Raw genomic sequence first — 22791 nt, 5'->3', positions numbered from 1 at the left:
ACTGTGTGGATCACCACAAACTGGAAAATTCTTAAGGAGATGGGAATACCAGACCACCTTACCTTCCTCCTGAGAAGCCTGTATGCAGGTCAAGAAGCAATAGTTAGAACTGGTATAGAATAGTATGTTTCATTTAGCCAATTCAGAAACTTTTTGGTTTTTTAAGGCAACAAAGTGAGTCTCCTGCATATGATCTTTCAAGTTGCTGACTTTCAAAGATGCAAACACATCCACAGGTGAACTTAGTTAGTTCGTGTGTCTGGGACATTGTCATGTGAACCCACCTTCTACAAGTGGCTGTGTTTTTGTATACTTTAATGTACAAGGCTGTATAGAGTGTAGAAGTACAGTGTGTTTATTAAAAGTCCAGGATGTCCAGGAGCAAGAATAAAAGCAACAGTGATGTAGCTGGCACTGTATTATTCTTTTCAAGGTACTGTTCTATGAGATTAAAAATGCTTTCTTTATTTTTTGCTTTTTTTCCTGTATTATCTCTGTGAAAAGTATTACAAACCTATTACAGTATAATACTGTATAGCTGACTGTGTAAGTTGGGTACCAAGCCTTACTTTGTTGGACTTATGAAGAAGTTGGACTAAAAATTGTGCTCTCAGAGCAGAATTTGCTTGTCTGTAGAGGATTTAACGTAAAATATATTGGCAAAAAATACAGGCTATGGAGCCTGGCTGCCTGAGTATCCTAGATCCCCTGCTGTGACTTTAGATTGGTTAATTAATATCTATGTGTCTTCTTCGTCATCTGCAAAATGGGAATGATAGTGCCTACTTCATGGTGTTTGAGGATTAAATTAAGTTATGTAAATTTACATAAAATAATTAGAGCAAGGCCTGACAGAGTTAGTGCATAGAAGCTATTAGCTACCTCTGATAGCACCGCTACCGCCATTATCATCATTATTTGGAGATTCCATATCTCATTACCAGAACTATCATCTGGAAGAATATTTTATACATTTTTATTTACTGTTAACCACCTGGAAGTTCATAAGAATGTTCAAGTTGTCAAGCATGTGATATAATTATTTTCTGATGCTTAATCGCTCAGTCATGTCCAACTCTTTTCAACCCCATGGACTGTTGAGATTCTGTCCATCGGATTCTCCAGGCAAGAATACTGGAGTGTGTAGTCATTTCCTTCTCCAGAGCATCTTTCCTGACCCACGGATTGAACCCAGGTCTCCTGCATTGCAGGCAGATTCCTTACTGCCTGAGCCAAAAGGGAAGCTTTAATGCTCAGCAGTATATCAGCCATTTTCCTTCATTTCATGAAAGTGGTCTTTTTTCCCCCCTGTCCTTCTCCCCTCTCCCCATTGTTTACTAAAAATATTTATATTGCATGTAACAGTACAGTTGAAAATGGAAATGAATGCACTTTGGCAAAATTAAGAATTTTTAAAGCAAATAGTATTTTAGTTATAGTATTATATCCATTTCAGTGTTTTTCTTATGGTTCTCTGAATCTCTATTATATTTGTAGTGATTTTGGAAGCAGAGAGCTCTTAGGAACTAATAGGAGCTTTGCTTTGTTTTGTGCAGGAAATGTCCTGAAAATATATGCCTTTATTACCCAATATTTATTACCTCACATTTAGAAGTGCTTGCATCAATTTGATGTTAGTTTGAGCCATCGAGAAGTGTTTGCTCCAAGATATTCTTGGCTTCCTGTAAGTTTTTTGAAAAACAAACATATCTAATAACATGTTCCAATGTTATTTTAAAAGTTTATGATTATTATTTTTCCTTCCATAGGTCAAGGTGGAAAACTGATTGATAGAGGAGGGAATACTTATGGAGGAAAGTGGTCATAAATCCTAGTGGTGGACTGATTTCAAAGGGGTATCCCCGTGGAGCTACAGGTAATAATACACACAGATTTCACAATTTTTATACCATTTTTGGCATAAGTGTTAATGATTTGGTCATTTATTTGAATGTATGATTGTATTCTCTGAATTTAGTAGCCGATGTTTTAAGTTTACTTAGCCATGGTATTTTTGATTTTTGTTAAGTATAATATAGTTCAATAATCTTGATTAATTGATGAGAATTTGAATTAGTTGAAACTCTAAATTCAACAATAAGCATTTTCAAGTTTGATTATTTTAAAATAAGTGTACAGGCTTAAAAATATGTGTCCAAATAGGGATATTGCTATGGCTGCTAAACAAGAATTATATATAGTTGCATTTTTATAGAATCTGCCTGCCAGTGCAGGAGACTTGGGTTTGATCCCTGGGTCAGGAAGATCCCCTGGAGAATAGCAACCCACTGCAGTATTCTTGCCTGGAAAATCCCATGGACAGAGGAGCCTGAGGGCTACAGTCTGTGGGGTCACAGAGTGTTGAAAATGACTGGGCAGCTAGGCACACACATAGTTGTAATTATATACGGTTGCATGTGCGATTCCTGGTGCTCAGACAGTAAAGGATCTGCCTGCAATGCAGGAGACCCAGACTCGATCCCTGGGTTAGGAAGATCCCCGGGAGAAGGGAATGTCAACCCACTTCAGTAATCTTGCCTGGAGAATTCCAGGGACAGAGGAGCCTGGTGGGCTACAGTTCATTGGGTCATAGAGAGTTGGACACGACTGAGCAACTAACACACTATATTGCATTTGTGGCTGGTGTTGCATAGAAATTTTTTTCTCTTGGGAGAATTGGACTGAAAGTTATGAAGTAAGAACTTTACTATGGCTTGACTGCTGACTGGCCATGTGACTCTTTTGGTTAATGATCATTTAGTCAGTTAATCACTTTGACTCTCAAGTTTCCTTAATTGTAAAATGTTCTGGAATAACTTAGCACTAAAATTCTGAGATTTATTTTATGAAGACAGGTGAGTGTTGTATGTTTATATTATCTTACATATTAAATAAAATTTTATAGATTATCACAAATTTCAAAATAGAGAAGTTAGCATTTATAATATATTTGTTGTAGCAATTAACATGGCTTCTTATTGCTGTTTATCTCTCAAATTAGGTAATTTTTTAATCTAGTAGGGAAAATGAATACTCATTAATAGCACATAAGAGAGCGATAGACAGAAAGGCACATAGGGTTGCAATATAATGTGCCACTTGCAATTTTTCTCAGCTTTTTCTTTTAAGCTTTTTGGTTAATTTGTTGTTTGCTTCAATTGTTACTAACACCTGAGTTAGCTATGTTGTTCAATGATTTTTGCTGCTTGTTCTTGACAAATGGCTCTGAGGAAGATACTGCTTGTACTGGGCAAGTTCTCTTTCAGGTTGCATAAAAACAAGCTTTTTAGAATGGTTTACCAAGGAATTTCCAGACAGGTCAAATAATGACAAGTCTCTGAGAAGGGAGCTTTGAAAGAACTACAACTCCATTTTGACTCCTCCAGTACTGAGTAAAATGCTAGCTTTTACCATGATTGCAGGTTGTAATCTATGTCTGTATCCCTATATGCAGGGCAGCAATGGAAATGTAGACATAGAGATGTCTAACTTTTGAAACACTCTCCTTTCTTGGATAACAGACCATTTCATCATGTTATTGTTAAAGGTCTCTTCTCTACCTATACCTCTAATTTCTATACTTCTTAGAATTTTATACTTGGTCTTTGTACTAGATCTGTTAACATGGTATTCCACACAGTATTTCCTCTAATTAAGAATCTCATTTAGGACCCTAAATAAATGAAATGCAGAAAGGAGCTTCTCCTTACAGTGTGCACGGGGCTCACCATGGACACAGTGGAGTAAGGATGGGGTGGGATGAATTGAGACAGTAGCATTGAGACATATACATTACCATATGTAAAACAAATAACCACTGGGAATTAGTTGTATGATGCAGAGAACTCAAATCCAGTGCTCTGTGACAACCTAGAGGGGTGGGATGGGATGGGAGGTGGGAGGGAGCCTCGGGAGAGAGGGGACATATGTATACCTCTGGCTGATTCATATTGATATATGGCAGAAACCAACACAATATTGTAAGGCAATCATCTCCAATTAAAAATAGATAACCATGGGGTTGCAAACAGTCAGACACAACTGAGCGACTGAACTGAACTGAACTGAACTGAAAAAAATCCAAAAGTTAGACTCTAGGCCAGAAAAGTTAAATTGATAAAGACTGAAGAGTGTCCTTTGGATTTGGCTATTATCAAGTCATTGGAAATCTTGGAGCAATTTTACTGAAATGTTTTTCAGGAAAGCATATGGGGATTGGAAAGAAATAGAAGTGAGAAAGTAGCAACAACAGTTTGCAACCACAGATAAGCTTTTAGGAGTTGTGGCTGTGATTGGAAAGGGATGTTTAAGAGGGTGTACCTCAATTTCAGGTATATGTTCTGTATGAATGAAGTCATGGCTTTGACCTTAGCCTCTTCACTCTTTTCAGTACATAGACTTGTTAATACTAGTCATTTTTTCTGTAAAATAGAAATAAAATATAGTATCTACCTTATAAAGCTGTGCTGTGGATCAAATGAATAAATGCGTGAGATCCCAGAACAGAGTAGGAAAACTAATTGCTAGTATTCTCTTCCCACCACTCTTACAAAAGGAAGCTCAGATGGATTGAGTTCACTGTTGGCAGTAATAAAACACTTGTTCGTATTGCAGTATGAAAAATAATTTATAACCATTTCAGATAAGTAACATGGTTTAATTTGCAAAGAAAACGATCTTCCAGTATGACAGCATCATGGCATCAATTTTTGGTGTAAATTTTGTGCCAAATACTACACAAACATTATTTTTATACTCTGTTCTAGCATTGGTAAATAGATGACTCTTTTCTTTTATCTCTCTAAAGCATGAGTTTATCAGCTCAGTTCAGTCACTCAGTTGTGTTGAAATCTGTGACCCCATGGACTGCAGCACGCCAGGCCTCCCTGTCCATCATCAACCCCCAGAGTTTACCCAAACTCAGGTTAATCGAGTCGGTGATGCCATCCAACCATCTCATCCTCTGTTGTCCCCTTCTCCTCCTGCCTTCAATCTTTCCCAGCATCAGGGTATTTTCCAATGAGTCAGTTCTTCACATTACGTGGCCAAAGTACTGGAGCTTCAGATTCAGCATCAGTCCTTCCAATGACCACCCAGGACTGATCTCCTTTAAGATGGACTGGTTGGATCTCCTTGCTGTTCAAGGGACTCTAGAGAGTCTTCTCCAACACCACAGTTCAAAAGCATTAATTCTTCTGCGCTCAGCTTTCTTTATAGTCCAACTCTCACCTCTGTACATGACTACTGGAAAAACCATAGCCTTTACTAGATGGACCTTTGTTGGCAAAGTAATGTCTTTCCTTTTTAATATGCTGTCTAGGTTGGTCATAACTTTCCTTCCAAGGAGCAATCGCCTTAGAATTTCATGGCTTCAGTCACCATCTGCAGTGATTTTGGAGCCCCCAAAAATAAAGTCAGCCACTGTTTCCACTGTTTCCCCATCTATTTGCCATGAAGTGATGGGACCAGATGCCATGATCTTAGTTTGCTGAATGTTGAGCTTTAAGCCAACTTTTTCACTCTCCTCTTTCACTTTCATCAAGAGGCTCTTTAGTTCTTCTTTGCTTTCTGCCAGAAGGGTGGTGTCATCTGCATATCTGAGGTTATTTATATTTCTCCCAGCAATCTTGATTCCAGCTTGTGCTTCATCCAGCCTAGCATTTCTCATGATGTACTCTGCATATAAGTTAAATAAGCAGGGTGACAATATACAACCTTGACATACTCCTTTTCCTATTTGGAACCAGTCTGTTGTTCCATGTCCAGTTCTAACTGTTGCTTCCTGACCTGCATACAGGTTTCTCAAGAGGCAGGTCAGGTGGTCTGGTGTTCCCACCTCTTTAAGAATTTTCCAGTTTGTTGTGATCCACACAGTCAAAGGCTTTGGCATAGTCAATAAAGCAGAAATAGATGTTTTTCTGGAACTCTCTTGCTTTTTCGATGATCCAGCAAATGTTGGCAATTTGATCTCTGGTTCCTCTGCCTTTTCTAAATCCAGCTTGAACATCTGGAAGTTCATGGTTCATGTATTGCTGAAGCCTGGCTTGGAGAATTTTGAGCATTACTTACCAGTGTGTGAGATGAGTGTAATTGTGCGGTAGTTTGAGCATTCTTTGGTATTGCCTTTCTTTGGGATTGGAATGAAAATTGACCTTTTCTAGTCCTGTGGCCACTGCTGAGTTTTCCAAATTTGCTGACATATTGAATGCAGCACTTTCACAGCATCATCTTTCAGGATTTGAAATAGCTCAACGGGAATCCCATCACCTCCACTAGCTTTGTTCGTGGAGATGCTTCCTAAGGCCCACTTGACTTCACATTCTAGGATGTCTGGCTCTACGTGAGTGATACATCATTGTTTATTTTGTTGCTAATGGGACATAAAGAAGTCAGGGTGATAATAAATATTTCTGTGGTATGGTCATTGAAGCCTTAAAGTGTTACAGTTTGCATTTGAGACAGTGATTTAAATTCTCATTTCAGAGTGACAACTGAACTGAACTGAATAAAGAAGCTTATCAGTGGAAAAAAATAAATAAATAAATTCTCATTTCAGACAGCTTCCTTACTCTCATATAGGAAACTTTTGTTTCATCAGGTGAATGTGACATTTCAGTTATTTTTATTGACATAAAACTTTTTTTCTTCTCTGGAAGATCATTTTAATTTTAATTGACTTGTTGAGCATTCTGAGATATTTTTCTTCTGTCATCTATTAAAAGAATAAAAAATAAATATGTAACAATGTTATTTTCAAACCCATTTTCTTTCTCAAAATTGAAGTATAATTTTCATAAAATAAAATGAACAGTTCTCAGAAAAACAGTTGTTTCTATCAGCATTATTCATAAACCAAAAAGTAGAAACAATCCAGATGACTGTCATTAGCTAATAACTGGATAAACAAAATATAGTATATTCAGACAATGGTATATTCTTTGGCTGTAACAGAAATGAAGTAATGATGCATGCTACATCATAGATAGACCTGAAGACATTTTGCTAATGAAATAAGGCAGTCACAAAAGATCTCATATTTCATGATTCCATTTATATGAAATGTCCAGAATAGGCAAATCTATGGAAACAGAAAGTAGTAGATTAGTAGTGGCCTAGGATTGGGAGAGACAGCTAGAAGAGTATGGGATTTTTTTTGAGGAAATGAATGTGTTCTGAAATTGATTGTGGTGATGGTTACCATTATCTGTAAATATGCTAAAACCATTGAATTATAAGCTTTAAATGGGTGGTTGGTATAGATAATTATGTACATCCATGTAACTACCACCCAAAATAAGACAGAACATTTCCATCACCCTAGGAAATTCCACTGTGTCTATTTCCAGTAAGTCCTCTAACTTCCCTCAGTCACCTCTCCCTAACTCTCCAGTTCAGTTTAGTTAAGTTCCTCGGTCGTGTCTGACTCTTTGCAACTCCATGGACTGCAGCACACCAGGCCTCCCTGTCCCTCACCAACTCCCGGAGTTTACTCAAACTCATGTTGATTAAGTTAGTGATGGCATCTAACCATCTCATCCTCTGTCGTCCCCTTCTCCTCCTGCCTTCAATCTTTCCCAGCATCAGGGTCTTTTCAAATGAGCCAGTTCTTCACATCAGGTGGCCAAAGTATTGGAGTTTCAGCTTCAGCATCAGTCCTTCCAATGAATATTCAGGACTGGTTTCCTTTAGGATGGACTGGTTGGATCTCTTTGCTGTCCAAAGGACTCTCAAGAGTCTTCTCCAACACCACAGTTCAAAAGCATAAATTCTTCAGCACTCATCTTTCTTTATAATCCAACTCTCACATCCATACATGACTACTGGAAAAACCATAGCCTTGACTAGACGGACCTTTGTTGGCAAAGTAATGTCTTTCCTTTTTAATATGCTGTCTAGGTTGGTCATAACTTTTCTTCCAAGGAGCAAGCGTCTTTTAATTTCATACCCCCAAACAAGGCCAAGATGAATTGGTTTCTATCATCATAGATTAGCTCTGCTGATCTTCTAACTACATATATATGGAACAATATGTGTGAAAGTGAAAGTCTCTCAGTAGTGTCTGACTCTTTGTGGCCCCATGGACTATATACAGTCCATGGAATTCTCCAGGCTAGAACACTGGAGTGGGGAGCCTTTCCCTTCTCCAGGGGATCTTCCTAATCCAGGGATCAAACCCAGGTCTCTGCATTGCAGGCAGATTCTTTACCAACTGAGCCACAAGGGAAGCCTAATATTATGTGTATATGTGCTTTTTTTTTGTATCTAAATTCTTTAACTCAATAGAATAAGATTTATCAAAATTTTCTTGTGTCAGGATTACATTATCTTCGTTCCTAAGTAGTATTCTATTGTCTAAACATGCACACACACATCAGTTTGTTTATCCATTCTTCTGTAGATGGACATTTGAGTTCTTTTCTGTTTGGGAGTATTATGAATAACTGTGCTATAAACATTTTTGTACAAGGCTATTTGTGGACATACCTTTTGCATTTTTCTTGGGTTAATAACTCAGGGTGAAATTGCTGGGTCATAGAGTAGCATATGTTTAACTCTATTAGAAACTGCCAAAGAGTGCTCCAAAGGGTTGACGTGTGATTTTTACCATTATAGCTGAGTGACAAAAGTAGCATTTAACATGTATTTCTCTTCTTGTTTACCCTTAGTTCTCTTCCTCAGAGTCAACCCATTTTAAAATTTCATTTGTATTTTTCCAAAAATTGTTATGCTTATACAAATACATATGTATATGTATGTTTATAAAATCTGTCTGAAATGTATGTTTGTGTATGTGCATATTGATCACATTGTAGACTGCCTCTTTTACTTACATCTCTAAAATCTTTCTATGTTATCACTTCTACATAGTCTTTATTCTTCTTAATACCTATATATTGTTTACAAGAAACTTACTTATTCACTTATTGGCATACATAAGTTATGTCAAGATTGTTATTACAAACATTGTTGCACTAACCATCCTTGTGTATTTACATATTTTTTACAAGAATACCCATAGGATAAATTCCAAACACTGGACTCACTGTGTCATAGGATAGTAGATACTTTAAAATTGATGGATATTGAGCAGTTTTTTTCAAATAAGATTGTACCAATGCACATTCCTGACAACAGTATAAGAGTGCTTCTTTTTCTATAATCTTATCAACGTTGGGTTTTTAAAAAATCAAATGTAAACAATCTTGCCAACCTTTATAGATCATCCAAGTCTTTCCCATCAGCACTAAAAAACTAACTGAAAACACCCAAGAAGGTAGAATTTATCCAGTTTTCAATTCTTCAAAGAGAGACTCGTAATCTCTGTAATGTTCTTTGAAAACTCTTTTCAGTATTTGAGTATACACTGTCAGTAACAATTTCCTCTTACCAGTCTTTGAGGGATAGTGTTTAGTGGTGGTGTAGCATTTTGGGGGAAAACATTATAAATCTTTTATAATGTTATAAATCTTTGTAACAATGACTTTATTGGTAGTCTGAATAAGATGAAGAATTATTGAAGAGTAAATATTTACTTGCTGCATGCTGAGGATTTGGATATATTTCAAGTAAATCTGACGTGGCTATTCACTGTTGCCCAAGAAAGAATTCATACTCCTGGAAAATATATCAGAATGACAGTTCAGAGTTGTTTAAACATTTTTGACCTAGTTACTTGGATAACAAACTGCAACAGGATTCTAAGAGAATCAGAAAACTGTCAAGTGTTCCAAAACATGTGATGATGGGGTGGGGAAGTTAGAAAGTTTTCTTCTACCAGTGATATGTGTTTAATTGCATGATATTGCTACTTTAGTGGGAACTCAGCATTGGAGAATTAGCTTTAAAATTAAATTTCCATAACACTGGTTCCTGATTTTAACTTGTTAAGATCTGGGTTAAAAAAAGATTCTAGCTTCTATAACGGTACTCATAGTAGAAGAGAAGAGATTTCTGTATTTGAATTGAATAGTGTTTTGTCGTCAGTTTAAAAATATAAATTCCTTTTGGATTTTACAATTAGAAAAATCACATTTTTTTCTGTTCTTTTTTTGTTTGTTTTTGGTTTACTTTGCAATGGTCATATGATAAAAAGCAAATTAATGTCCAAAAAATAATATTAATATCACATTTTATTCCAATTTTTAAAGTTCTTTCACATATACCGTTCAAGACTTATTGAACACTTGTTTAAAGTGAATAAGTAAAATTTGGCTTTAGCCTATTCTTAGCTATCTGTGATTTATGAAAATTTTTGTTTTTATTCATTTGTTGTGTCCAACTCTTTGTGATCCCATGGACTGTATGTAGTACACCAGGTTCCTCTGTCCTCCACTATCTCCCAGAATTTGGTCAAATTCATGTCCATTGAGTTGGTAATGCTCTCTATCTATCTCATCCTCTGTGGCCTTACACTCCATTCACCTTCAGTCTTTTCCAGAATCAGAATCTTTTCCAATATGTCAGCTTTTCACATCACGTGGCCAAAGTATTACAGCTTCAGCTTCAGTGTCAGTCCTTTCAATGAATATTCAGGGTTGATTTTCTTTAGGATTGACTGGTTTGATTTCCTTGCAGTCCAAGAGACTCTCAAGAGTCTTCCCCAGCACCACAATTTGAAAGCATCATTTCTTTGACACTCAGCCTTCTTTATGGTCCAGCTCTCAAATCTGTACATAACTATTGGAAAACCCGTAGCTTTGACTTTACAGACCTTTGTTGGCAAAGTGATGTCTCTGCTTTTTAATACACTGTCTAGGTTTGTCATAGCTTTTTTTCCAAGAAACAAGTGTCTTTTAATTTCCTGGCTGCAGTCACCATCCAGAGTGATTTTGGAGCCCAAGAAAATAAAGTCTGCCACTGTTTCCACTTTTTCCCCTTCTGTTTGCAATGAAGTGATGAGACTGTCTGCCATCATCTTCATTTTTTGAATGTTGAGTTTTAAGCCAGGGTTTTTACTCTCATCTTTCACTTTCATCAAGGCATTATTTAGTTCCTCTTTGCTTTCTGTCATTAGAGTGGTGTCATCAGCATATCTGAGGTTGTTCATATTTCTCCTGGTAATCTTCATTCCAACTTGTGATTCATTCAGCCTGGCATTTCATATGATGTACTCTACATAGAAGTTAAATAAGCCGGGTGACAATATACTGTCTTTTTGTACCTCTTTCCCAATTTTGAACCTGTCAGTTGTTCCATGGCCCATTCTAATTGTTGTTTCTTGACCCATATGCACATTTTTGGGGAGACAGGTATGGTGATCTGGTACTCCCATCTCTTTAAGAATTTTCCACAGTTTGTTGTGATCCACACGTTCAAAGACTTTAATGTAGTCTATGAAGCAGAAATAGATGCTTTTCTGGAACTCCCTTGCTTTCTCTATGATCCAGTGAGTGTTTGCAATTTGATCTCTGTTTCCTCTGCCTTATTCTTAACCTAACTTGTATACCTGGAAGTGTCTGTGATCTACTAAAAGAGCATAAAAGTGCTTTTGAGATTAAACTCTTAACAAGGGATGGTTGCTTTGAAGCTAAAAGTTGATAATTTGGTTTGTCCTTTTTTACCAGTTCAGCCTGACATTTGGTGCCTTTCCAGTGAGGCTTCAACCTCGTTTTCTGTCCTGATCTTCCATTTTTCAGTCTGTGAAAGTTCTATAAATGCTTATTGTATGCCCACATTATCTTTAGGTGATGTAGGTAACTGATATTCAAATATAGCATCTACTGATGGGTTGATTTAGAATCCCCTGTAACTTTACCTAGTGGCTAAGATGGTAAAGAATCTGCCTGCAATGCAAGAGACCCAGGTTCAGTCCCTGGCTTGGGAAGATCCCCTGGAGAAGAGAATGGCAGCCCATTTCAGTATTCTTGCTTGGAAAAGTCCATGAACAGGGAAGCCTGGCTGGCTACAGTCCATGTGGTCACAAAGAGTCAGACACGACTGAAGTGACTGAGCATGTCATGTAGCTTTTAAAATATATATATATATATATATTCCTGCCTTACCAGGATTTTTATTTTAATTCCTAGGTCTGCTTGATCCTAACAACTTAATGTTTATAAAGTTCCTATGAGAGTTTCTTATGCACAGCCAGGTTTGGGAACTAGGACTAGGAAGCACACAAGAGGCAGATAATGTAACACAAATGATTATGAAACAGAATAAAGTGCCTTAGGCAAAGCACAAACCAAAAGTATGAAGACAGGGAAAAAGGGAACGGAAAACAGGAGGGGTGACAATTTATTAAATACCCACCACATGTCTGATTCACTACAGATGGTGATTGCAGCCATGACATTAAAAGACGCTTACTTCTTGGAAGGAAAGTTATGACCAACCTAGACAGCATATTGAAAAGCAGAGACATTATTTTGCCAACAAAGTTCTGTCTAGTCAAGGCTATGATTTTTCTAGTGGTCATGTTGTGGATGTGAGAGTTGGATTATAAAGAAACCTGAGCGCTGAAGAATTGATGCTTTTGAATTGTGGTGTTGGAGAAGACTCTTGAGAGTCCCTTGGACTGCAAGGAGATCCAACCAGTCCATCCTAAAGAAAATCAGTCCTGAATATTCATTGGAAGGACTAATGCTGAAGCTGAAATTCCAATACTTTGGCCACCTGATGTGAAGAGCTGACTCATTTGAAAAGACCCCGATGCTGGGAAAGATTGAGGGCAGGAGGAGAAGGGATGACAGAGGATGAAATGGTTGGATGGCATCACTGACTCAATGGACGTGGGTTTGGGTGAACTCCAGGAGTTGGTGATGGACAAGGAGGCCTGGAGTGCTGCGGTTCATGGGGTCGCAAAGAGTCGGACACAACTGAGCGACTGAACTGAACTGAACGTGTCTAATTCTGTGCTAGCATTTATATCTAGCTGGGTTTGGGGAAGGGGATGTAGAAAGAGGAAACATATTTAAACTAAACTGTGGTACATATACACCATGGAATAATACTCAGCCATTAAAAAGAATTCATTTGAATCAGTTCAAATGAGATGGATGAAACTGGAGCCCATTATACAGAGTGAAGTAAGCCAGAAAGATAAAGACCAATAGAGTATACTAACGCATACATATGGAATTTAGAAAGATGGTAATGATAACCTTATATGCAAAACAGAAAAAGAGACACAGATGTACAGAACAGACTTTTGGACTCTGTGGGAGAAGGCGAGGGTGGGATGTTTCAAGAGAACAGCATCAAAACATGTATATTATCAAGGGTGAAACAGATCACCAGCCCAGGTTGGATGCATGAGACAAGTGCTTGGGGCTGGTGCACTGGGAAGACCCAGAGGGATCGGGTAGAGAGGGAGGTGGGAGGGGGGATCGGGATGGGGAATACGTGTAAATCCATGGCTGATTCATGTCAATGTATGGCAAAAACCACTACAATACGGTAAAGTAATTAGCCTCCAACTAATAAAAATAAATGGAAAAAAAAATAAACTAAACTGGATTATTTGCTTTTCTCAGACATGTTTAATTCCTCCTCACCGCTACAAACTCTGACTTTTCTGTTTTCTCAGTAATACCAACAGCCAACATATATACAGCACTAATTACTGGGCACTGTTCTAAGCATTCTTCAGGTACAAATGCATCTAATTCTGACATGTCTTTTAAAAATAAAAACTTATTTATTTACTTTTGGCTGCACTGGGTCTTTGTTGCTGCACATGGGTTTTCTCTAGTTGTGGTAAGCACCGGCTTATCATTGCTGTGGCTTCTCTTGTTGCAGAGCGCTGGCTGTAGGTGTGCGGGCTTCAGTAGTTGCGGTGCAGGGGCTTAGTTGCTCCGTGGCATGTGGGATCTTCCCAGACCAGGATTGGAACTTGTGTCCCCTGCATTGGCAGGTGAATTCTCGATTGCTGGACCACCATGGAAGTCCCCTCTCACATCTATTTTTATATTTTATAAAAGAGGAACCTAGAGGCACAGCGTAACTTACCCAAAGTCACCAAGCTAGAAAGTAGCAAAACTGGAATTCAAGCCCAGGCTTGAGCTTAGAGTCCAAGCTCTTACCTCCTTGCGCTTTTCCTCAGTGGAAATGCCCATCTTCACGGTCCATCTCCAGTGTTACCTGTCTTATGAAGCTTTTCCTGATTTCTTGATCCTTTCCCATCTCTAAACTCTTGCTGTACTTTCTCAATATTTGTCTTTTGAGTTATATTTGTGTAATGCATATTGTATTTATTTATGGCCTTAAAAAAATCTCTGTTTGACTAAGAACCTGTAAGGGTAGAATCCATGTTTCATTTTTCTCTTACCCTGAACAGTGCCCCATACAAGACTTTGCGCATGTAAAGAGAGTTGAAGAAGTTATTTCTCCTTTAGTATCTGAAGGGTGGTATGGGACAGAGGGGATAAATGTGTTTGGTATGGAAAGAATTAGGATCATTGGGAAGAATTCATGGGAAGGTAGATTTGGGGCTGATACAGGAAATAACTTCTGTTATTGTAAAATACCCATAACACAGGCCTGCTTGCTGCAGTCCATGGGGTTGCAAACAGTCGGACACAACTTAGTGACTGACCAACAACACATAACATAAAATTTACCATCTTAAACATTTTAAGTGTATAGGTCAGTGGTATTAAGTACATATACATTTTTGGGTCACTGTAAACACCATCCATCCACATAACTCTTTTCATGTTGCAAGACTGAAGCTCTGTATCCATTAAACAACAAATTCCCATTCTCTTCTTCCGTAACCCCTAGCAACTACCATCCTACCATCGGTCTACATGATTTTGACTACTCTAAGTACCTCATGGGCTTCTCAGATGGCACAGTGGTAAAGAATCTACCTGCCAATGCAGGAAATGCAAGAGACATGGGTTCGACCCTTGGGTTGAGAAGATCCTCTGGAGTGGGAAATGGCAACCCACTCCAGTATTCTGGACAGAGGAGCCTGGCTAGCTATAGGCCGTGGCGTCACAAAGAGTCAGACACAACTGAGCACACACGCACATGTACCTCATATGAATAGACTCATGCAGTATTTGCTCAGGAAGGAAAATTTTAACATGGCTTTTTAAAAATGGAATAGGTTGTCTCCTGCAAGCACATATTGCCTGTCACAGAGGTTGAGTATGAAAAACACAAGTTAACAACTTGATGGACACGTTGTTAGGGGAATTGCCTGTCTGTTAGGGCCTTAGATTTGATGAATTCTTAGAACTTTCCTAATTCTAAGATGCTCTAATATCCCAAAGCGATGTAATTATGTCTCTTCCTGAATTCACATAGGATGATATTTTTTATTTTTTTAATGGTACATGTATTATTCTATTGTGTGACTTTTTCTAACATGTTTTAGTAACTTTAAAGATAACTAAAAGTTTAGTAACTCCTTAAAACTTGGGTTCTTGGTTCTTCTTCTACTCTATAAGAGCTCATCAGAAGAAATACATTCTGGCATGATGACTTCTTGTTGTTCAGTTGCTCACTCCTGTCTGACCCCATGGACCTCAGCATGCCAGGCTTCCCTTTCCTTCATTATCTACTGGAGTCTGCTCTAATTCATGTCCATTGAGTCGATGATGCCATCCAATCATCTCATTCTCTGTCACCCCCTTCTCTTCCAGCTGTCAATCCTTCCCACCATCAGGATCTTTTCCAACGAGTCGGCTCTTTGCATCAGGTGGCCAAAGTATTGGAAGTTCAGCTTCAGCATAAGTCCTTCCAATGAATATTCAGGGTTGATTTCCTTTAGGATTGACTGGTTTGATCTTCTTGCTGTCCAAGGGACTCTCAAGAGTTTTCTCCAGAAGGAAAGGGTGGGATGATTTGAGAGCATAGCACTGAAACATGTGTGTTACCATATGTAAAATAGATAACCAGGGCAAGTTTGATGTATGAAGTAGGGCACCCAAAGCCAGTGCTCTGACAACCTGGAGGGATAGGGTAGGTGAGAGGGGGGTTCAGGATGAAGAGGACACATGTATACCTGTGGCCGATTCATACTGATGCATGGCAAAAACCACCATAATATTGTGAAGTAATTATCCTCCAATTAAAATAAACAAATAAAAAACTGCACATGAAAAAAAAAGTCTTCTCCAGCACCAAGTTTGAAAGCATGAATTCTTCAGTTCCCATCCTTCTTTATCCAACTCTCACACCAATACATGACAACTGGAAAAACCATAGCTTTGACTAAAAGGACCTTTGTTGGCAAAGTGATGTCTCTGCTTTTTAATATGCTGTCTAGGTTTGTCATAGCTTTTCTTCCAAGGAGCAAGCCTCTTTTAACTTCATGGCTACAGTCACCATCCACGGTGATTTTGGAGCCCAAGAAAATAAAATCTGCCACTGTTTCCACCTTTTCCCTATCTATTTGCCATGAAGGGATGCCATGACCTTTGTTTTCTGAAAGTTGATTTTTAAGCCAGCTTTTACACTCTCCTCTTTCACCCTCATCAAGAGGCTCTTTAGTTCATCTTCACTTTCTGCCACAAGGGTGGGGTTATCTGCATATCTGAGGCTGTTGATATTTCTCCCAACAATCTTGATTCCAGCTTGTGCTTCATCCAGCCAGGCATTTTGCATGATGTACTCTGCATATAAGTTAAATAAGCAGGGTGACAATATACAGCCTTGACGTACTGCTTTCTCAATTTTGAACCAGGTCAGTTGTTCCATGTCCAGTTCTAACTATTGCTTCTTGACCTGCATACAGGTTTCTCTGGAGGCAGGTAAGGTGGTCTGGTATCCTCATCTCTTTAAGAATTTTCCACAGTTTGTTGTGATCCACACATGACTGACAAGACCTAAATCCAATACAAACTCTAAAAGGCCAGTGAACCATGAAGGCCTAAATAGCATGTTACCAAAGCACTTACTTCACCTCTCATCACATTCTGGAGGTCACCCATCCTCATTCCCATTGCCCATAAATTTTCAGGTTTACTACTGCAACGTGATGAGGTGAAAGTAAAGTCGCTCAGTTGTGTCCAACTCTTTGTGACCCCATGAACCACAGCACGCCAGGCCTCCCTGTCCATCACTAACTGCCGGAGTCTACCCAAACCCATGTCCATTGAGTCAGTGATGCCTTCCAACCATCTCATCCTCTGTTGTCCCCCTTTCCTCCTGCCCTCAATCTTTCCCAGCATCAGGGTCTTTTCAAATGAGTCAACTCTTTGCATCAGGTGGCCAAAGTATTGGAGTTTCAGCTTCAACATCAGTCTTTCCAATGAACACCCAGGACTGATCTCCTTTAGGATGGACTGTTTGGATCTCCTTGCAGTCCAAGGGACTCTCAAGAGTCTTCTCCAACACCATAGTTCAAAAGCATCAATTCTTTGGCTCTCAGCTTTCTTAGTTTTCTTTGTACAGGTCTTGCCCATCTTTTGTCAGATTTATCCGTAAGTATTTCACATTTTTGATGCTATTGTGAATGGTATTTTTTCAGTTTCAAGTTTTTATTGCTTGTACGCAGAAACACAATCAATTGTTGTATATTCATCTTATAGCCATGCTAAAACTCAGTTATTAACTCTAGTAGGTGTTTAAAAACTTCATCATGTTTTCCGTACTGACAATCATATCATCTGTTAATCAAGACAATTTTACATTTTCTCCTTCATCTTCACAAAATGGCCTTCTTTGCTCTGAAATCTACTTTGGTTGATTTAATATGGCCACTCCAGCTTTCAAATTTTAAATAGTGCTAACGTGATATGTATTTTTCTGTCTTCTTAGCTTTAATTATTTGTGATTTTATATTAAAGTATATGGACAGCAAGACCCAATGGTCTTGTTTTTTTTCCTGCAAACTGACAGTCTCTGCCTTTGATTGGGGTGTTTAGACTATTTACATTTGATGTGGTTATTAGTATGGCTGTTTGTGTTTTGTCCCAGCTGTACTATATTCCCATGTGTCTTTTCTTTCAGCTCACTCTTGGATTATTTTTTATTTTTCCATTTTATCTTTATTATCATAGCTTGTTTTCAAGTGTTATTATACCAGTTTGCTGATAGTAAAAGGACATTACAGCAGCATACTTCTACTTCTCCTTTCCAGGCCTTATAATATTGTAGCTGTGAATTTTTCTTTCACACATGTTATAAACCTCACAAGAAATTATTGTTTTTGTTTAAATAACTGACTATCTTTTAAGAGATTAAAGAGTAAGAAAACCTTATCTATTTAAGGCTACTGTGGTTGCCACTTTATTCCTTTGTGTACATTCATGTTTCTAGCTGCTATCATTTTCTTACTGCCTAAAGGATTTCCTTTGACATTTATAGTGTGGGTGTTGTAGTATACCAATGACTTCTTTCATCTTATTTTGTCTGAAAATATCCTATGTTACTTTTGTTCTTGAAATATATTTTACATTTGATAGAATTCTAGGTTGATAATTTTACAACTTTTGGAAGGAAAAACTGCTCTTACATAAATATACATTTTTTAGTGTATGTTGAGTTCATTAAAGCTTTTTGTCCTTTGAAGCTCAACAAATCTTTGCTTTCTCAAAAAACTATTCTCCAACAATAGAAAAGCATGCCCTTTTATGTTGTTTATGCTGAGGCCTTTAGAAGTCTAATTTGACTAAAGCTGAATTGTCACTTTTTTTGTGTTTTGTTGTCTTATGGTATAGAAAGAGTTATGGGTTCAAGAAAGCAGGAGAAAGAAAAGAGTTCCAATAATATCTCAAGATATTATCCTCTGTAGCTTTTTAATTCTGTGGATTTCCATAGCACTTAGTACTTATCTTTATTAGCACTTCATATTCTACTGTGAATTCTTTATATCTTCAATACTTAGAGGAGTGTTTGATACATGTGTGAATAGTTTATTTTTAGTAGCAACCAGACTCTATACCTGTGAAGCTGAGTTCTGGGCTAATTATTTTTATATAAAAAGATTGACCAACATCTTGCTAGGAAATTTTTCCAGTAAGATGGTAGTAAAATGAAGTAAAAAGTTAAAAAATATTTTTTCCTTCATAAGAGACTTTAAGAAGGACATTACTGTCTAAATATACTACCTAGACAAGATTGCCATTCCTATGCCCATCCACAGTTTATAAATATATCATGCTCATGTTTGAGAGTTTATTTTTTTCTAAGGAGAGGAGAAATATGGTTTTCAATTCGTGCCAGAAGTTATCCAAGAAATGAAATTTTTTTTTATTATTATTTATTTTTATTATTTTAGTTGGAGGCTTTTTATGTTATGATATTGTGGTGGTTTTTGCCATACATTGACATGAATCAGCCACGGGTGTACATGTGTCCCCCTGACCCAAACCCCCCTCCCACCTCCCTCCCCATCCCATCCCTCTGGGTTGTCCCAGTACACTGGCTCTGAGTGCCCTGTTTCAGGCATCAAACTTGGACTGGTCATCCATTTCACATATGGTAATATACATGTTTCAGTGCTATTCTCTCAAGTCATCTCACCCTTGGCTTCTCTCACAGAGTCTAAAAGTCTGTTCTTTATATCTGTGTCTCTTTTGCTGTCTTGTACATAGGGTCATTGTTACCATCTTTCTAAATTCCATATATATGCATTGATATACTGTACTGGTGTTTGTCTTTCTGACTTACTTTACTCTGTACAGTAGGCTCCAGTTTCACCTACCTCATTAGAACTGATTCAAATGTGTTCTTTTTAATAGCTGAGTAATATCCCATTGTGTATATGTACCACAGCTTTCTTATCCATTCGTCTGCCAGTGGACATCTAGGTTGCTTCCATGTCCTGGCTATTGTAAACAGTGCTGCAATGAACACTGGGGTACACATGTCTCTTTCAATTCTGGTTTCCTCAGTGTGTATGCCCAGCAGTGGGATTGCTAGGTCATATGGCAGTTCTAGTTCCAGTTTTTTAAGGAATCTCCACACTGTTCTTGATAGTGGCTATACTAGTTTACTTTCCCACCAACAGTATAAGAGGGTTCCCTCAAGAAAGAAAAATTAAAAAAAAATGTTGCTCATATAAATGCTTTCATAACTGTCTGCTGTGCCTTCTTGGCAAGTGGATTTCTAAAGCTAACTTTTGACTTCCACCCTTTACAGATTTAGATTATAGAAATACAAGAAATGCCAGTGTATTCTGAACGCACATAACCAGAAAGCTCATATAATCAATGTGTTTTCTCACTGTCAGTCATCAAAAGCAAATAAATAAGTTAACATGAATCTTTATTTCCTCCCTCTCTTCTTTTTTTTTTTTTTCCACGTTTGTGAGTTAAACAAATCTTAAGCAGAGATTGAACACAGTGTACCCCATCTTCTACAGTATCGGTGGTATGGTGTGACTGACATTATTGCAAAATCTGGAGCTTTCAGTACATTCATGTGCACACTCTCTCTCCCTCCCTCTCTCCCCCTCACTCTGCTCTCCCTCTCCACCACCTTCTCTTTCACTCCCATTGGTTATCTAGAGCACTCTCTAGCCTGGTTCACTTAACTTTCTATTCCTTAAGCAGGCTGTGTTCCTTTATATACCTATCTGATTTACTAGATCTTCTGAGCCTTGAGCAGTGTCAGCACGTAAGGGACATTCTGTAAATGTTTGCTGGATGAATGGGCAGATGAATATCTAGTTGGTTCCTTGCATTTTTTTTTTTTTACTGATTATATCATAAGCATTTTCCTATATTATTGAAACTTTTGTAGACATTTTAAATAGGAACATAGTACTTTATTGTCTGGATAGGTCACACTTTATATAACTATTCTCCAGTTATTTCACTTGTAGATTATCTAGTTTTTCACTGTTCTAAGAATGTGATAAACAGATAGCTTTGTGTGCAAGACTTTCCCTGTGCTTGATTATTCCTATAGAATTGTTTTCAAAGTATTTTAAATGCTGCTAATAATTTTGTATATTGCTTTCATAAAAGTTGTATCAGTTTAAACTTTTACCCTTATTATATGAATGTGGCTGTCTTGCCATAGTTTCTCTAGTATTGATTAGTTCCATTTTTAAAATCCCAACTAATGAGATTGGTTAAAATGAGAAACAGATCACCAGTCCAGGTTGGATGCATGAGACAAGTGCTCAGGCCTGGTGCACTGGGAAGACCCAGAGGGATTGGAGGTGGGAGGGGGGATCAGGATGGGGAATACATGTAAATCTATGGCTGATTCATGTCAATGTATGACAAAACCCACTACAATATTGTAAAGTAATTAGCCTCCAACTAATAAAAATAAATGAAAAAAAAAAGAAAGAAAAAATGGTATCTTTCTATCTGATCAAGATGAAGCTAAGTATTTTTCTCAAATATTTATAAACTAAGTATATTTATTCTTTTGGGAAGAGAACTAGCCCTATTTCCCACCTATGTATACATAAGACCAGTGTGAATACTGTTTTGTTCATACATATTAATAAATATTTAAGCTTTTTATATGGCAGATTTCAAGTAAAGCTGATTGCCCCAAAGTTTGGATATATTATTTGAATTATTCACTTTAACTTTAATATTAAAAATGTTCACAATTTAAAAAATCATTACAAGATGTAGAATTGCATATTTTAAGATAGTGTTTAAAATATATATTCTGTGAAAATATGTAGACAGTTGCTAAGAAGTGAGAACTGGCAGTTAAATTTCTTGGGAATGTTAGGGTTATATAGAAAACTGTCAAAGGTACTCAGGAATCAGACTGTGATTGGAGTGTGGGTAGAAGAACACCAGGACAATGAAACCAGTCTATCCTGATAGAATATTCTTAACTCGGCTATCCTTGAATAGCTGGTGTGGTATAAAAATAAATGTAAATCAGGAGTCTTGAATTCTAATCTAAACTCTGGAATTAGGCTACTTTTTGACCATTCACAAATTACTTAATCTTAGGTACTCATTGCTAACTTTGTAACTAAACAAGGGCTCCTGTGCCCATGACTTGGCCCAGAAAGCCAAACTCTGATAGTGAGTGTTTGCAACAATGTGCTTGCTCAGTTACTCAGTCATGTCTGACTCCTTGCCACTCTTTGGACTGTAGCCTGCCAGGCTCCTCTGTCCTTGGGATTTTCAGGTAAGAATACTGGAGTGGGTTGCCATTTCCTCCTCCAGGGGATCTTTCCCACCCAGGGATCGAACCTACATCTCTTGCACCCCTCACATTGCAGGTGGATTCTTTACCAGCTGAGCTATCAGAGAAGCCTGTTTGCAATACAGTGAAGGTTTATTTGCAGAGCACCAAAATCTTTCAAGCTAGAACCGTCTGTGAACCAAGGAATTCCAGACGTACAAGCTGAATTTAGAAAAGGCAGAGGAACAGAGATCAAATTGCAAACATCTGTTGGATCATAGAAAAAACAAGGGAGTTTAAAAAAAATCTACTGCTTCATTGACTACATGAAAACATTTGACTGTGTGTATCACAACAAACTGTGGAAAATTCTTATAAAGATGGGAATATCAGATCACCTGCCTCCCAAGAAACCTGTATACAGGCGAAGAAGCAACAGTTTGAACTGGACATGGAACAACAGACTGGTTCCAGATAGGGAAAGAAGTACATCAAGGCTGTATATAGTTACCCTGATTATTTAACTTATATGCAGTTATAGACTATATATTGTCCCCCTGATTATTCAACATCATGCAAAATGCTGGGCTGGCTGACTCACAAGCTGGAATCAAGATTGTTGGGAGAAATATCAACAGCCTCAGATATGCAGATGACACCACTCTAATGTCATAAAGCAAAGAGGAACTAAAGAGCCTCTTGATGAAAGTGAAAGAAGAGAGTGAAAAAGCTGGCTTAAAACTCAACATTCAAAAAACTAAGATCATGGCATCCAGTCCCATCACT

At 37.8% G+C, this 22791-nt stretch overlaps 1 pseudogene across 1 annotated transcript in view; it reads left to right on the top strand.

The window, feature by feature from the left end:
• The window catches only part of LOC122676802, an 87463-nt pseudogene that overhangs the window by 32278 nt on the left and 32394 nt on the right, over positions 1 to 22791 (top strand). Inside the window, exon 3 of the transcript XR_006335643.1 lies at positions 1770 to 1876. The product of XR_006335643.1 is annotated as a sterol carrier protein 2-like (transcript). The remainder of the gene's footprint in view (positions 1 to 1769; positions 1877 to 22791) is intronic.

Source organism: Cervus elaphus, chromosome 20, assembly GCF_910594005.1.
Source record: "Cervus elaphus chromosome 20, mCerEla1.1, whole genome shotgun sequence".
Taxonomy (NCBI): Eukaryota; Metazoa; Chordata; class Mammalia; order Artiodactyla; family Cervidae; genus Cervus; species Cervus elaphus.
Note: the sequence above shows the minus strand (reverse complement) of the source record. Positions and strands in the feature narration are given on the sequence as shown.